Consider the following 10,717-nt stretch of genomic DNA (forward strand, 5'->3'; position numbering starts at 1 on the left):
GTATGATTATGACTAACAATTGAGGGAAAGTATTTAGCTATTCGATTTGGTTTTGTTTCTGTTTGCTCTGCCCAAGAGAATTACTTTTGTACTGGAAATAGAGAAAAAAAATGTGGCTAACAGGACTTTGTTAAAATTGTGTGTCCATGCTCAGGAAAAGTAATGTGATAGAAAAAGAGCACCTAGTTGTCCTTGATGAATTCAAGTCATTTGGCCTAAATATATTACATCCTTGGGTAATAAAAAAGAAAAAGAAAAAATCTTTCAGGTTTGACTACTAAGCCACCATCAGTGGTATTTCAAAGACCATGAAAAATGGAAAAGGTTCTAAAGAATGAAAAAAGGACAAATGTCTCAATTGTCAAAAAACGAACAAGAATGGAATATGTAATTAAACTGAACTTAAACATGGAATCCTGAGAAAATTCTAGGATGAATAATAATAACATAATGAACTCAGTGAAGGAGTTTTCACTATTAGGCACAAAGGCAGGAAAGAGACAGATTGTACTTAATCAGGTAGTTTAAAAGATGCAGACAGTTCCAACTATGTAGCCAATGGAAAATGGCTGCTCCCAACCATGTGGTAGGCCAGTGTAGAGTGTCCACATGTATGCCAGTTCTCCTGTCTCCCATACATTTAATATTTATTTCTCTTCAAGAAATTAGCATTCAAGACTGATTTATCTTCCCATCGCCTAAGAAGTGTTCATTTTCCAGCAATAAAAGTACAAAGGAGTCAGACAAGAGGAGAACAGAAGTAGATCAAAGGTCAACTTTGCAGGACATCTTCATGGCTCTGCACTTAGTCTTGTGTTCCTTAACATTTTTATTAATGACATATAAAATATATAGATCATATATTAATCAGATTTGCCAATGATACAAAACTGGGAAGGGTAGCTAACATACTGGCATAAAAGAGTAAGGATTCAAAAAAGATCTTGACAAACCAGAGTACTAAGATAACCTAATAAAATGAAATTTGATAAGGATAAATATAAAATACCATACCTAGGTTCAAAATATCAGCTTCACAATTAAAGGACAGAGGAGGAATAACCAGAGAGCAGTTTGCCACCACCACCCCCACAAATACACACATACACCAAAAATATCTGGGGGTCTTAATGGACACAAGTGCAATATGAGTAGGGAGTGTGATGTAGAAGCAGAAATAACTGATGCATTCTTGAACTGCATTAAGAGGCCCATAGATTCTTGGAGTTAGGAGGTGATAGTGCTTCAGTATTCTTCCCTAATCCAATCCCATCCAAAGTGTTTGCTTAATTCTGTGTACCAGTGTTGAAGGACTTTGTTAAGGTGGTGTGTCCAGAAGATAGGAACCAATATGGTTAAGGTGTCACATGAGAAGAACATGAGGGAACTGGAGATGCTTTGCCTGGAGAAGAGAGGTTCCATTGGGAACGTGATCGACATGTTCAAATATCTGAAGGGTTACTATGTCAAGGAAAAAGGCTAATTGTTCTGTTTGTCCCCAGATGACAGAAGCAGGAGTAAAAAGTGGTAACTGAAAACTCTGGATGAAAATCTAGACTCAATGTCAGGGGGGAAAAAAGGTCCTAATAATTAGATCTGTCTAAAAGTGAAATGAGCTGCCTCAATAGGGCTCTCCTTTCAAGCAGAAGCTAGATAACTACATATAAGGTCATAGAGTTTCTGTTATATAGAACTGCATTACTGCATGTCATAGTAGTTTCTTCTGGGGCATAAGTGAACTAGATGCTCTGACTCTGTGTTTCAACTTTGGCAAGATCTCTCCAGGAAACTCTTCCTGATTCCCTCAGCTTCTAGTATCCTCCCTCTGTTCCCAAAGTACATTCATTCATTCTCTGTATACTTTTATATGTATGTTCTATCTTCCTCATTAGAATGTAGGTTCCTTTAAGGCAGGGACTATTTTCTTTCAGTCTTTGTACCCCCAGTACTTAATATCATGACTGACACATGCTAGGCACTAGACAATGATTCAGTAATGTAATGAACTCACAACTGTCATATGCACCAGGGACATCAATGGAAGAAATAAAGGTTTAGTCTGACTAACACAGCAGAACATTGTGCTGATTCCTTCATTGGATTGGATGTTTTGGTGTAAGTGTGTTTATTATAAGAGAGGGTTCTATCTGAAAGGGGTTGGGTTGAAATGACTGGGAAAAAAAGATAAATGCCATTAATGGAAAATATAAATGAGTGAATCAATCAACAGGCCTTTGTTTCTAGGATGAGGTTGGAATAGTTAAGAGTACCAAACAATTTCCCAAAGGCAATCTAGCTTCCTCTTCTCTTCTTTAATTCCGGCCCTAGTTGGTTATGGATCAACAGGGTCTATTCAAGATAGATGAACTAATAGATTGGGTCTATGATTCCTCATTTTTATGGTGACAAAACCATATTTTGTTTAGTAAAGAGAAGCCTGGATGAGTAGTTAATTTGTCACCTTTTAAATGACCACTGAGGCCACTACAAATTTGTTATCCAATTTCAACGGAGCTTGTAGTCCTATAGGAAAAACTCCCTAATTGACTCCATATCACACTAAGAACCCCTACAGTGTTTAAGCCCACCCCTACCTCTTATGCCCCCCTCAATCTCAAAACTATTGTATTTACTTTTTTGTGAGGCAGTTGAGGTTAAGTGATTTGCCTAGGGTCACACAGCTACTAAGTGTAGTGTCTGAGGGTCGGATTTGAACTCAGGTCCTCCTAAATCCAGGGCTGGTGCTCTATCCATTGTGCCACCTAGCTGCCCCTATTCTATTTACTTTTATCTTGATTCCCATTGCTTGCCCCCTTATTCATAACTACCACCAATTAATTCCCTGCTGCCCATAAACTGGCTAGATTTTCCTATCCACTCCAAGATGAAAATAAACAACTTAACCCTGACCCTACCATCCCTTCATACTATCATCCTATCTCTCTCCTCCCATTCTCATAGAAAAAGCTGTCATTGCCTCTATTTCTTTACCTCCCATTCACTTCTCAAACCCTTGCAACCAGGCTTCTGACCTCACCACTCCACTGAAATCATCTCCCCAAGGTTACCACTGATCTCTTAATTAGTACATCCAACAACCTATTCTCATTTCTCATCCTTCTTGGCCTCTGCAGGAAATGACACTGTTACCACGAGCTCCTCCTTAATACTCTTTCCACCTTGGGTTTTCAAGACATTTTTCTGTTCTAATTTTCCTCTGACCTAATTTGACTTCCACTTTTTAGTGTTTTTTTTTTTCTGGATCATCATTCATGTCTAGCTCCCTACGTATGAGTGGACACAAGGGTTTTGTCCTTGTCCCTTTTCTCTTGTCTCTAAATTCTTTCAGTGGTCTCATTACACCCTTTAAGTAGCAGATAGAACTCTCTCTCTCTCTCTCTGTCTCTCTCTCTGTACGTACACACACACACACACACACACACACACACACACACACACACACACGCACATTATATAAGAGCTATCTAAGCTAAGATGTCAATCATTTAGTCAACAGACATATAGAGGATGCTTATACAATTAGCTTCCCATCCCTTAAAATGGTGTTTTTTTCTGGAAGCTGACTCCCCTCAATATGTGACAAAACTTTCACAGTCGTTTCCTCCTTCTTAGTTACTGGGGCATGGTTTGCTCATCAAAGTCTGGGGGGTGGGGGTGGGTAGCAAATAGCAGGAAAGAGAGCAAGGGGAGGAAAGAACCATTCCTGACTTTGTTTCTTTGGAGTCTGTTCTGACAACCCCATGATATGATTTTATTTCCAGAGGTATCTGAGTGAATTGCCAGGCTTATATTATCCAACCTCTTTTTCCCCTTTAGCCAATTGTTGTAAATTAGCTCTAAGCCCCTAAATTGGTTTCCACTGATCAGAATCTTTTCTGTCTCCAAAAAGAGAATGGTTTTTCACTCTTGTTCTTCCATACACATTATCTATTGGTAAAGAATGATCATTTGGGTATATTGGTCAACATCTTTGTTTACCACAATTAAAGGCTTAGAAATCAAAGTGTGCATTAAGGCACAGATGGAAAACAACAAAATTAAAGTGAACAAACATCCCACACGGACATTTGTCTTCCTTCTCTTCAGAGAAGGTGGTGAAGAAAGAATGCATCACTGGTTTCTTGCTTTGAGTTTACCCCCATCAGTGCTGGAGGTGCTAGCAAGACTTCTTGCTGCAAGTAACTTCTTGTAGAGACTCCTCACTGCACCTACCACCCACCTGCAATCACCTCCATTTCTCTACCCTCCCAATTTTCTCTTTCTCCCCTATTGTCTAATTTTCCTCATTTTTTAAGCTTCCTGCATCTTCAACCCACAAGCCTTTTCTCCAAAGCTTGTAGGGGATGAGCTTATGAGTCAAGATCTGCCCACTCCACCAACAAGTACCTCCTCCCAAATCTCAGGAATAATTATCTTCAGTGGGTGTGGCGAACAGGCCTGTTACATTAGTGACAAATATCTTGATTTACACACATACATACATCCCTTTTGTACAAGAAATTATTAGCCACTTTCTTTGCCTGCACCAATAGTTTGGAACACTCCTCACTCTACCTGTGCATCAGTTTATTTATCTGTCTATCCTAATCCCTCATTTAACATGTATATGTAATGAGGGTGAAAGGTGATCCAGTGATCCTGGATCAATGTGTCTCACACACACTCACTCTCTCTCTCTCTCTCTCTCTCTCTCTCTCTCTCTCTCTCTCTCTCTCTCTCACACACACACACACACACACACACACACACACAATGAAATTATAGAATGTAAGAGGCAGATACAGACAACAAATTGTTAAGATCTTAAATAGACTATAAAGTATTTGTACTCTCTTATCCTTTAGTGAAATGTGAAGAAATTTTATCAAACTTGATGGAATTATTGGATAGTTGTCAATATCTCCATGGCCTTTAAAAAAAAAAGCAAGACATAGTAATATTTCTTTGGGCCTTCATTGAGTTTATTTAAATTCCTGTTAAGTCTGTCCTAGTAAGGGGTAAATTCAGAATTCCATTTGGAGTGTCCTACTTTTCAGGGATTGATTAGAAAAATTGGAGGTGTACAATATATTTCAGGGACTCAAGAAGGATATTATTCAGGACAATTTTGTTTCTCTCCTAAAGGAGAAAGGGTGGCTTCTAGTCAATTGAAGTTTTCCTATTCCTTTGGGAGTTCTGTTGGGACCAGGCTCTCTCTTTGAGGGAAAGATGCTCAAATTTCTTGTTTTTCCTTTTTTAAAAATTGGCTTTGGGGCAGCTGGGTGGTAGAGTGGAAAATGTGCTGGCCCTGAATTCAGGAGGACCTGAGTTCAAATCAGGCCTCAGACACTTGACACTTACTGTGTGACCCTGGGCAAGTCACTTAACCCTCATCGTCCCTCAAAAAACCAACCACACAAATAAATAAATAAACAAACAAACACACTAGTAGGGGCTTGTGAGCTATCATTTTAGGACTGCATATCAATAAATGACTTTAAACTGGGAGAATCATTTATCTTCCGCCCCTAGGATCCAAACTACAAGAATGAGTTGAGGGGTAGTTCAAAGCCTTAGTTCCTCTTTTCTCCATTCTCTATCCTTCTTCCCTTCTGCCAACTCATAAAAAAATTAGCAAAAGGAGTTATATGTTCAGTAGAAACCCAGGATGTCTTAACCCAACAAAGTCCAGTGGGAAGCAGTGCATCCTGAATACCTCCCTCCCTAGGCCAAGCTGAAGCTGGTAACTGAAAAAAAAATATAGAACATACGGGTTGTATTGGAGCAGATATGTGGTCTTCCCCAACCACAGTATGACAGTGCTGACAGGTGCAAGTGCAAAATGTGACTCTTCTGTCAATTTCACCTTCTGTCCACAGTAAATGTCAGTGCTAAGTAAAGTCCATTCAAATTAATGGACTCATTAGAAGGGGAAGAGATTTTGTTTAATAAGATATCACCCAAACTGTTTTAAATGGGAACATGAATGTCACCATTTAATATTTATGTTTCTTTAAGAAAATAGTAGCATTCAGGATTGATTTATTCTCCCATCACATAAGCAACGTTTATTGTGCAGCAATACAAGTACAGAGGAGCTAGGGCCACAGTACTGATGCTTATTTAGTTCGACCTAGAACTAAGGCCATTTAGCTAATCTTTGTTGTTGTTAGAGTGTCAGGCAATGCTTCCCCTGATGATCTGTTTTTCCCCTCCCTCTAAACCACACTTCTTTCCAGAGATGTACATTAGGACTATTTTGCATTGCAAACATGGCCTGCCATAGATTTATTTTTCTTAGCAATGCAAACACTGTATTTCTGCCAGGATGAGTCACCCTGCAACCACCTTCTCCCTCCATCTCCTCACCCCCTCCACTTCTTGTTTAAAATACCACTGTGAGTGGTGTATGTAGGGAACTCAGACTTCTTTATCTCTCTGCAAAGCACAGAGAGCATTGTACCTTGCTGAAAGGTTCACCTGTGTGATGAATCTCTGCGTCCTGTTAGTTTCTCATTAGTTAGATCTCACCAGCTCCTTGCCCTCCCTACTACCCAGCCGGTGGATTCCTCTTCCAGGCCCCCTAATTTTGAGCAAAAGGGTAGGATACTGGTGATTGATTCCATGTGTTTCTTCTACCGAGCCCTCTTTTAACCAATCATTTTCTATAAAATGGCTTGTTCTTGAATCAGATGCTTCAAAAAGCAACAATGTCTGACTACTTCCTCGGTAGGAATCTGACTTCACATTTGGGTTGAAATGTCCTCAGTCTCTGCTCTCTACCTCCCCATGCCTATGGCTGTCTCTCTACATACATATGCCAACTTCAGGCAGAACCAATTACTGTTCTTCAAAACCTTCTTCTCTTCCCTGTTTTGAAAAAAACAAAAATTCCTCTCTCTCTTCTCTGTATCTCCAAGTAGAAGAATCCCTTTTTTCTGCATAGCAACTCTTTTCTTAGGCCTTTCTAAAATATCTTCATTATATCCTAGACTTCATTCGTCTTCCAAGGGTACATCCCCACCTCCTTCATCACTTCCTCACTCCTGGAGAAAGGCATTTCCTGTCACCTCTTCAGACAAGAAGCCTGTTACCTTGAAATAGGAAAGTCCATCTCAGCCTGAAAAGGTACCACGTGATTTAGTTATTCATTACTTTGGTTAGGGAAGGGCAGGGGGTGAGGTATAATAAAATAGGAAAAAAGGTAAGTACAGGAAGCTCAGAGGGTGGGGAGACAGGAGACCTGTTGCCCAAGAGCAGCAATCCAAGGTGCCCGTCCAGGGATACAGCTGATCTCAGGCTATCTGACACATGGTGGGCACAAAGGTGGCTATGGAGAAGAGATAATTGAACAGCTATAGGTATAACTAACTGAGCTTGGGTACAAAGTAAAAAAAGGAAAGCAGGAGTGATGTAAGATAAGTGATCTTTAGAGTATAAAAAGGTAGGGTTGAAAGAGGATTTCCAAGGGATCACATGCGCCACCAACGAATACTAAGATTACATGGCCAGCAAAAATTAATGGGAAGAGGGTAGGTGCTTTAGGATTAGATTAGGCTAGTTAAGGGCTGAAATAATTGTTTACCTGCACTGCTATGATAGCTTTCTAATTGGTGTCCCTGCTTCAAATCTCTCCTCCCTCCAGGCTATTCTCCACAAAGTGGCTAAAGTGATTTTCTTAAAGGCTAGGTCTAATCATCCCAGCCTCCTCCATAAACTGAAGATCCCTTTACTTCTAGGATTAAATGTAAACCCGTTCCATGTTGAAAACCCTTGGTAACCTGGCCCCTTCCTATCTTCCCAGTCTCCTAGAAAACACTCTGCTGTCCAGCCATGCCGGCCTTCTCACACGCCACACTCGACTTCCCTTCCCCTTGCCTTTCCACTATCATTCATGCCTGGAAGGCTCTCCCTCCTGACCTATCTCCTTGTTTCTCTGGATCCCACTTTCCTCAGGAGGCTTTTCCTGGTCTTCCCCCTGAGATGAACTTTTTTTAAAATTCTATATATCTTATATAGTTATTTGTTTGTTATCTCCCCTCATTCAGTCAGTTCCTCCAAAGCAGAACCATTGCCTTGTCCTTCTATCTCCAGCACTCAACTTAGAGGCTGGCAGAGTTTGTAGTTGTTGTTTTGTGTTTTGTGACCCCATTTGGGGTTTTTTGGCAAAGATACTGGAGTGGTTTGGAGTACCACCAAAGATTACAGTAAAGTGTTTGGAGGAGACTGGAAAGATAGGAAGGGGCCAGGTTTCAAAGGGCTTTACATTTCTTCAGCTCATTTTACAGATGAAGAAACTGAGGCAAACAGGGTTAAGTGACTTGCCCAAGGTCACACAGCTAGTATCTGAGGCCACAATTAAACTCAGGTCTTCTTGATTCCAGGCCCCAGTGTTCTAACCATCATGCCACCTAGCCACCCTAGTGCTTATTATTAAATGCTTATTCATCTACTGATTGTTGATTGGTTGCTCAGGGAGGAACAGAAAAGAGAGAGGCTCTGAATTTCTTCAGAAAGGTGAAAATAGTTGAGATATTCAGGAAGGGAAAGAGAGCAAAGTCAAGGATGCAAGGATTTGGAGGGGCAAAAGCCATCAGTATAAAAAGTTCAAGAGATAATTTCTGGGTAATCATTTTATTAATCATACAAGCATATGATTAATAAAAAGGGTCAGTGACACTCTCCAATGCCAAAGACTCCTCATGGAACCCACTCAACATTTATATGGACTTGTAAGAGTGGGTATTGCCAGGGGTAGCAATCCTCTGGTTAACAAGTAATGAGAGAGAATGAATTTTACAATGAGTAGTAGATCTATTTTAATGAGGGGCTGGGGGATATTGTCATTTACTTCCAAATCACCCCCAACCTAGCAATCTAATGAAAGAATTTATCCTTATCCAAACCCGAGTAGAACAACAATGGGCTTCTCCACCTGGATGGGGTCTGAATAAGATTGAGGAGAAAGTTAATACAATCTAAATCCTGTGTCTCCCCAATATTAACAATTGGTTATTTAATAATCATTTTTCTCAGGCAGGTGGTAGAACTAGGTATTTTCTATTACTTACCCTTTCTTCCAAGTGAATTAACGATGTTCTAATTGTTAGAATGGTAGTACCGTCATATCAAAAATCTATGTTCAAATCTAACCTAGGATACTTCCTAGCTCCATGATCAGAAACAAGTCACAATCTTTATTAACTCAGTTTCCTCATCTGTAAAATGGAAATGAGAAAGTAGCTTATCATAGTGGATACAGAACTGGCCTGTACAAGCTGGTTTCATGTCCCCAATTCTTACACATACTGGTTGCATGACCCTAGGAAACAAAATAACATCTCGTATACCTCAAGGCAACTAATTTTCTAAGACTATAAATTATAGGATGACTGTTGATCTGCCTGGGTAGAAGAGTTTCTCACAAACAGTTCCTAATGTAAAGGAAATCATATGTTCAGAAGGTCCCCCACCCCACCAAGTACCTGGAGTACCCATCTCATAGTTATTGTGGGGTTCAAAAGCTATGGCAGATATAATGAGTATATTGTCTAAATAAAAATAACTCAAGTAAGTATCATGGCATAGAGGTGGTAGGAGCACAGAACTTGGAAAACCTCAGTTTAAATTGACTATGTGACTATGAACAGGTCACTTAACCTATCTATGCTTCAGTTTCTTCACTTGTAAGGTATTGATAAGAATAATTATAATACCTATATCATAGGTAAAGAAATTCTATACATTAAAGAGATATATAAATGTCAGTTATTATTATAATTATCATAATGTACCCAATAGTCAGCATACTCCTTTGCACTCCTTTAGTAAGGGCTAAAAATAAATGTTTCCCAAAAAAGTAAAAAAATAAATAAATGTTTCATTCATTCACTCATTCATTCTGATGTCTGTCCAGGATTGCTCTAATTGTCTCTGTTATTTGTTAAGACCTTGGGAGCTGAGATTTTACCTTTTGTCAAATTCTTTGGTCGTGTGCCTCTCTCCACAATTTGTTTTACCATATGCTTTTCCTCTGTCATTGAAGAAAATGAATCAGTGCATTTGACCTTGAAGAAAAAAAATGGAGGGGGAAGGGAAATGGGAGGGGATAAGAAGGGCAAAAAGACAGTAGGCAAGATGCCAGGTCTTACTCTGTACCTTCCTTACCATTCATTCTGCCACCTTTTCCATCTCCAATCCTTCCCTGCTGACCTTGCCCTTCTGCCTACAAGCTCTCCCCTTCCCTTGTACCTGTCCTGCTGGGAACTCCCCCATGAGGCAACTTCTAAGTGAACCCAGAAAAACTGGGTGGAGGAGAGAATGGTCTCTGCAGGTGTAGCCTCCTCCTGCGTGTTCCCACCATCAGCCTGGGGAGCTTCCAACATAAACACTGCAGGGGCAGAGCTGGCAGTGGCGGCCTCATTTGTATTCAATGTCTTGTTCTAGTGGTTACCTGCAAAGGAGCCAGAGCGTGTGCACAAATCAGGGGGCAAATCAAGCAGCTTCCTGCCCCTAAAGTTTCAGGAATTTTCAGGTTTGTCCTGGTCCCAAGATCTCACAGTTGGGTTCCTGCGGGGCCTTTCAACGTCTTAGTGTATGGACAAGGTTGTTTCAGAGTAGCTCAAGGTTGGAGGAAACAGTGGCAGGGTGACTTTGGCAAGGGTGTCCCAGTGAACCTCTCTCAGTGACCAAGGATTCATCATTGGCCTTGGTGTCC

This window comes from Dromiciops gliroides, chromosome 4 (genome assembly GCF_019393635.1).
Source record: "Dromiciops gliroides isolate mDroGli1 chromosome 4, mDroGli1.pri, whole genome shotgun sequence".
Classification (NCBI taxonomy): domain Eukaryota; kingdom Metazoa; phylum Chordata; class Mammalia; order Microbiotheria; family Microbiotheriidae; genus Dromiciops; species Dromiciops gliroides.